Below are 7,418 nucleotides of genomic sequence, written 5' to 3'. Positions count from 1 at the left end.
TTAAGTTTCACAGTAGAATTTAGAATAAAGAAAATAAAACATTAAGTACAATAGTAAGAAATAGCCCATCAGGGATATGGATCTGGCATCACTAGGGGTGGGGGTAGAGGGGAGTATATGGTGTGGAAAGCATGTCCTCTTGGAATTATTTTCAAACTCTCGGTGTAAATGCATGTGTGTGTGTGTGTGTGTCTGTCCAGCTGTATATGTATCTATGTTGTGTGTGACTGGGTCAGGTATGCCTGTGTATTTGTTGCCTGTGTGTATCTTGGACTGGGTCCGTAGAAAAAAGGGAAGAGGCAGTTTGGAATGAGCAGTTCCCTATCACAGTGGTTCTCAAACTTGGTCCTGGAAACACCCAACCAGTCAAATTTTCAGGATACCCACAATGAATATTCATGAGAGAGATTTTCTATGCTGCAGAAGCTGGAACTGGGCCATTTGGGGAGGGGGGGGGGGAGGGTGGAAGGAATGTTAATTATTTGGAACTTCTGGTCTGATCTAATCCATTTTTTGAACTTGATCTTGGTCCTATGCCATTCAATTTCAGAGACTCATTTTGTCTCCAGACAGATGTATAGAAAGATGAACGTTTTCTGGCCCAATGGTATAATTTTTTTCCAACAACTATTGGGTTGGAAATAAAACCAAAAACAAAAAAGCAAGCCACAAAGGATTTTGAGGAAAAATCAGTACAATAAATGTGGAAACTAACCTGACTCTTGATAATTCTGCACGAGGATGCAGAATTGCGATATGGTTTTCTTTTATGTAATTGTCTTTAATAGTATTGAAATTTCAGTTAAACCTTTTCACAGGTAAAGTAAGCATAAGACAAACAGGAGAGCTCCAAGTTATCTGGAATAGACTGATCCAGTGCAGATTTTACTCCCAGTGCATCTTGGAATTTGTAGTTCCAGTTGGTTTTGAAATGATTGGAATTATACCCCCCAGACATAATAGGAATAAAAGCAGGATTAGTTCAACCTGTCCATAATGACAAAAACTGCAAACCGGTCTGGTTTTCAGGACATCCCTAGTGAATAGCCTGGAGGTAGATTTGCAAACAATTGAGGTAATATGTGCCTTCAAATCTATCTCGTGCATATTCCTTCGAGATATTCTGAAAAGCAGTCATATTTATGGCCCTTGAGGACCGGAGTTAGGCAACCCAGCACAGTCATGTGAAAGGCATTGTCCGGTTTCATTCCTCGAATTCCACGAGAGGGCGTCATTCTCAAACTAATGGAGAAACTGCTCTCTTACCTTACCCTGCAGAGAGACAGAAAGAGGGCCTTCCCTACTAGTTCCAGTTTTCCTAAACCTGCTTTGCTCTGCCTTCCTCGGCCAGCAATCTTCCACCAGGGAAAAAAGAAATCAAAACCCAACAGCTTTCTATGGTTGCAGTCTCCTGGACTCTGTTGTTTATTTATTTATATTCTTCGTCTCTTTTTGCATATAGGTGAGAGATTATAAAATGTGAGACAGTGTATAAAATGTAAAGCACCGATTGCGGTAAATCCTTAGTGGTCATGGCTGGTGGGGACTCATCAAACATCACACAAAGACAGTGGTGCAAGTGGGCAGTCCCCCAACCATCCCAGACAGACCTGTGTCCAACCTGCTCTTGCAAACATGCCCTGACTGCGATTCCAGCCGCTGCCTGGATTAACTCCAGCCTCTCTGACCCACACCAAGTTGTTGCTCTTCCAGTCAGACCTGAATCTCCCCCTCTGGGATCACTGCTTGTCCTTTCCCTAGGGCAGCTCATTCACCCTCCTCTTTCTAACAGCAGCCCTCCCTCTCCGTTTCCATTGCGGTAACTAAACAGTGCCTCTGACATATGGAGAGCATCCCCAGACTGCCTCAAAAAGTGATTTGGCTTATTCTCCAGAGTCAGAGAAGAGGGATGGTGAATACTTAACAATTTCCTTACAAGGAGAGCTGGAGTCCCTATATGGGAGCTGGATGAGGGGGATGGAGAGACAGACAGACACACACACACACTCACAAACATGCATCATCGCAGGGGGGGGGGGTGGGGGGGAGGATTAGAGGAATGTTTTAAATAGTATGGCACGTTACTGCGACAGGAGGGTAGAGGCAGCACAGAAAGCCTGGTGAGGCAGCAGCAGCGGCCACAGGAGCTCCAGCAGCGCACTAGATCGAGCCCACGGTAAGGACAGGGGGAGAGAGAGAGGGAGGGAGGGAGGGAGGGAGGCAGGGGGGGGGGGGGGCTCAGGGCTGAGGGGGGAAGTGGGGTTGGATCTTACACATCTGTTGCGCTCTCTGCAGGCTTCAGCCACATTCCGGCAGCATCTCCGGGTCTGCAGCTGCGGCATCTGCTGCGGTGAGATGTGGATCTCGGAGGGGAGGGGTGCGATGGGTGAATCTGTGTCTGGGGGGGGGGGGGGGGGGGGGTCAGACCTCAGACATGGACTCCCACAGGTTGCCCCAAGGCCATAGTCAGCACTCCCACTCCCTATTGAAATTCCATGCCACAGACAGTGGGCTTTTCAGCTATTACGGAACTGTGTTGATTTTTCCTCTCTTTTGTATGAGTGTTTTAGTACTGCGCCTGTCCCCAACTTCTGCTCACCTGAGGAGTTCAGCAAACTGTGATGGAGGAGGATGGTGTGTTCTGCAAAACCCCGGCCCCCTGTTCTGCAGATGCTCACTGTTGTATCACGGTCTCAGGAAGCATCAGCATATGCTAAGCTAAACCATGCCAGAGCCCTGAGAAAAGATGGTTTAACCAGGGGATTTCAGTCTTCTCTGCAGTCGTTCTATCCTGAGGGCTTCTAGAAAGGAAAGATTAGCTGGGAAAGGGTCAGCCTTGACATTTTGTAGGAGAAATGGAAGGTTTACTGCAAATATCCTCCTCTTAGTGATGGTGCCATGTACATTATCTGGAAAGACACTGAGGTTTTTCAGAGGGAGGGGGAGGAGGAACAGCATTTATCCCCATGTGTCTGCACACCTCAGAGGAAGGGGAGCTTCTCTCTCACTCCATTCCCAGAAGCAAAAGCACCAAAGTCCCGGTAAAGCACCGATTGCTATTTCCACCTTGGTAAAAACGACCCATTTGGAAATAGCGAGGGATGCTCAAAAGAAATGGGATGCCAATGAGCTGTGCACAAAAACTACGAGCAGCTTGGCAGGTGGGGGGAAGCCAGTCGATCCCCCGAGCATTTGCAGAACAGTCAATCGCTAAGGGTGGCTGCTTATGCTACAGACATCTTTCATACATGCATACAAGCTGCATGTATGAAAGCAGTGTGTAGCTTTTTTTTTGTTTTGTTTTCAAACTTTTTTTTTTTTAACGCAGCCAGCTGTCTCCTATGGTGTAAGCAGCACTCACTTTCCTGCAGCTAAACCTGCCCGATCTGTTCTGACCTGACTCTCTGCAGCAGTGCAGGCCAGGGAGCCGGTGTCAACTCTGCAAGCAGGCAGGGAGGGAAGCAAGGGAGAGCGGGGCGAAGGAGAGAGCGAAGGGCGGTAAGTGTTTCCACCCGAAAAGAGCGCAGGCCCCCTTTTGACGCAGCTTCGTAAAAGGACCCATCGATAGATAAGAGAGTGAGAAGAGCTAGGAAATATGGGGACTGACTTAAGGAAAGTTGCACATGAGGTCAGACAGGTGAATCATAAGTTCTCCCATTTTATACATGATAAAGATGAGAAATCATTAGAACTTGAAATATTAACATCTAGCGGTGGTAACAGTAGTAAGGGACCACGGACGTTTGAACAAAGAAGCATTAGTATCAACATAATGTTTCTGAAATATTTTATACAATTTTGATACCATCTTGCCCAATCATAGTATTTGCAAGCGAACATTAGGTAATTCAGGAGTGTTTGTAGTACCGTGTTTCCCCGAAAATAAGACACTGTCTTATATTAATTTTTGCCCCCCAAAATGTGCTAGGTCTTATTTTCAGGGGCTGCCTTATTTTTCGGGGAAACATCGGGGTTGGCCCACCCGCCCTCCCTCCGTCGCTCCCGGAACTAACCTTAAACGTCTCCTTTCACCTTTGCAGCAAGCAGCAGCAGGGCAGGCCACTCCTTCCTTCCGTGTCCCGCCCTCGCCTGACGTAATGTCCGCGAGGGCGGGACATGGAAGAAAGGAGAGGTCTGCCCTGCTGCTGCTTGCTGCGAAGGTGAAAGGAGGCGTTTAAGGTTAGTTCTGGGAGCGACGGAGGGTGGGTGGAGGGGGGCCCGGTGACCTCGGGTGGGGGAGGGGGGCCTTGTCCGGCTCTCGGCAGCCCTGCTTTCAAACAAAAATTTGCTAGGTCTTAATTTTGGGGGAGGCCTTATATCTACCAATTCAGGAAAACCTCTACTAGGTCTTATTTTTGGGGGATGTCTTACTTTCGGGGAAACAGGGTAGTATTAATAATAATTTTATGTTAAATTAAGCTTCTACGCAATTGGAGATAGCGATAGTATTCCGTATTAGGTAAATTATATTTAACCTTCAGACATCAAATAATGCGATTATATCATCATTTGTAATACCATTAAGAACATATATGCCACATTTATGCCATATAGGCCAAAATATTGGTTTATTATCTAATGGCTGGATTATTCCATAATATCATCTAGTCTTTTAATAGCTAGAAAAGTTTCTTTCAATAAATCCTTTTTCACATTAGATTGAGGAGGTTTTATAGTACATTGACAAACAAGTGTGATTGCATCTGCTAAATTTTGTTCTATGTTTAACCAAGGAGGTGTAGAACCTGTGATAAGATCAGATGACCACCAAGCAGCAGCTCAAAGCAGGAAAGCCTAATTATAAAACTCAAAAACAGGAAAATTAATATCTCCCAGAGCCTTATTAGTTTCAGTTTCTGGACTGCTGTCCTAGGTGGTTTATTATTCCATAAACATGAGGATAAAATCTTATCAATGTGTTTAAAATAAGATACTGGGAATTGGTAAGGAAAACATATGCATAATTTGGGGAGCCAAAATCATTTTTATAGCCTCAAGTCTACCCCACCAAGTAAGATATAATGGGGACCATTTAGCACACGCAACCTTCAGATGTTGTAAAATACGTGTAGAGTTACATACAAGACTATCTTGAACAGTGGATTTAAAAGTTAAGCTAAGATATTTAATACCTTCCCTGCACCAACAAATAGAAATATTTGGGAACTTTAAACTTTGATATAAAACATAAAATGGTAAAAGTTAAGTTTTATTCCAGTGTATAGTATTCCCTGACAAATAACCAAATAAGTCAATTAAATTGAAAACTGCCGGTATAGATTGTTCCAGAGAAGATATATACAGAAGTATATAATCTGCATATGCAGATAATTTAATAGATGAAGAGGCCAATTGTATTCCTCTAATATCGTTAGAAGCATGGATACTTATTAAGAGAGGTTCTAATGCTAGAATAAACAATAATGGGGAGCGTGGCCAACCTTGTGTGGTCCCTCTGCTGGTACTGAAGGGTGAGGCAGGAGCTTAGTTACAGGGGACCAAGGGGGCCTGGGCCCCCACAAATTTCATCCGGGCCCCTGGTTTGGCTGGCAGGGGTTCCCAACCCCCGCCAGCTGAAGACTTCTTCAGCGCCAGTCTCCAGCGCAGCCGCATTCGCTGCCCTGCTCTTCTTTCTTCTTGCTCCTCCTGTGCACGCTGACGCTCTTTTACGTGAAACTGAGGAGTGTCAGCGTGCACAGGACAGGAAGAGCAAGAAGAAAGAAGAGCAGGGCAGTGAACGCGGCTGTGCCGGAGACCAGCGCCGAAGAAGGCTTCGGCTGGCGGGAGTTGGGGACCCCTGCCAGTTAAGGTATTTGTTTGCAAGGTGAGGCGAGGGGGGGCGAGGAGGTGAGGTGAAGTGAGGTGAGGGGGGCAAGACGGGGGTGAGGAGGTGAGGCGAGGCATGGCGGTGGGGGGGGGGCAGCAGGGCGGCACTCAAAATGTGCCCCCAACCTCGGGATCTGGCCCCCTCCCACTGTAAGGTCTGGCTACGCCCCTGGGGTGAGGAGAGAGTAGACTTAACATAGACCCGAGTATTAGGGTTGGAATGTAGAATTTTCACCAGGTCTATAAAGTAATCCCCTATTTGGAACCAATGCATATCAAAAAATAAGACTTTCCAATCAATATAATCAAAAGCGTTTTCAGTATCCAGAGAAACCACACAAGCTGGTTCCCCTAGATGCTGAGCACTCTGCAAAATGACAGAAAAGCCTAGTATTATCCGATGACAATTTGCCCTAACAAATCCAGTCTGTGAAGGATGAATGAGTTTGGCTATTATTTTTGAAAGATGGTCTGCCAATATCTTTCAGTCATAGTTTAATAGTGAAATAGGCCTTGAATTCTTAGTAGGCAGGGGATCTTGACCAGGTTTGGCAGTGGCGTTCCTAGGACATCTGCCACCTGGGGCGGATCACCACTGTGCACCCCCCCCCCCCCAGGCGCAGCACCCCCCCCCCCCCCGGCGCATTGCTCTTACCTCCTGGGGGTGTTGGAAGCAGTCATGCAGCTGTTGGCTCCGCCAGTTCCCTGCCCCAGAACAGGAAGTAACATCAGAAGGAGCAGGGAACCGGCGGAGCCGACAGCCATGCGGCTGCTCCTTGCACCCCCTTGCAGCGTGCACCCGGGGTGGACCTCCCCCACCGCCCCGCCATCGGTACGCCAAGGTTTGGGAAGTACAGTGATTATTGCCTCAGTAAAAGAACCAGTGCTTTGTTTATTTTCAACACAGAAATTATATAACCTTAATAATTTGGCAGAAAGATATGAGGTAGTATGTTGATAAAAAAGTGGAGGAGTGGCCTAGTGGTTAGAGCACCGGTCTTGCGACCCAGAGGTGGCTGGTTCAAATTCCACTGCTGCTCCTTGTGATCTTGGGCAAGTCACTTAACCCTCCATTGCCTCAAGTACAAACTTAGATTGTGAACCCTCCTAGGACAGAGAAATATCCAGAGTATCTGAATGTAACTCACCTTGAGCTACTACTGAAAAAGGTGTGAGCAAAATCCAAATAAATAAATAGTTAAGCCATCATCAGCAGGTGCCTTCCTAGTTTTTAATGAGGCGACGGCTTTATTCATCTCAGATAATGTGATTGGTAGATGATAAATTAGGTTTGCTAATCTTATTAAGGAAAGTGCCAATCTGATCTCTTGTAGAAGGCTTCCTAGACTTAAATAAATCAGCATAATACTGTGAAAAGAGAGAGGAAATCTTCTCTGGTTTTGTCAAAAGCACTTTACTCTTTTTATTTATTTTTTTGCCTTTAGGTAGTTAGCAAGAGATGTACCTGCCTTGTTCATTCCAGCGTCGTATACTGCTTGTTCTGATAATAATATACCTACATCATTGCTCAATAAATGATTCAATTGGAATTTCAGTTTTTGGGTATCCACCAATATATCATGAGAACGAGA

General features: G+C 45.9%; 1 protein-coding gene across 4 annotated transcripts in view; it reads left to right on the top strand.

Moving 5' to 3' along the window:
* The first annotated feature begins 2,063 nt into the window (after positions 1 to 2,063).
* Positions 2,064 to 7,418, top strand: part of PNCK (pregnancy up-regulated nonubiquitous CaM kinase) — a 104,426-nt gene continuing 99,071 nt past the window's right edge. For 3 of the 4 annotated variants that reach the window (XM_030194070.1, XM_030194068.1, XM_030194071.1), the window contains exon 1: positions 2,064 to 2,176. The gene's annotated coding sequence lies outside the window, so the exon portion shown is untranslated. Of the gene's footprint in view, positions 2,177 to 3,328; positions 3,499 to 7,418 lie in introns of all 4 variants that reach the window. The other variant, XM_030194069.1, reaches the window with a different exon arrangement.

Source organism: Microcaecilia unicolor, chromosome 2 (genome assembly GCF_901765095.1).
Source record: "Microcaecilia unicolor chromosome 2, aMicUni1.1, whole genome shotgun sequence".
Taxonomy (NCBI): domain Eukaryota; kingdom Metazoa; phylum Chordata; class Amphibia; order Gymnophiona; family Siphonopidae; genus Microcaecilia; species Microcaecilia unicolor.
Note: the sequence above shows the minus strand (reverse complement) of the source record. Positions and strands in the feature narration are given on the sequence as shown.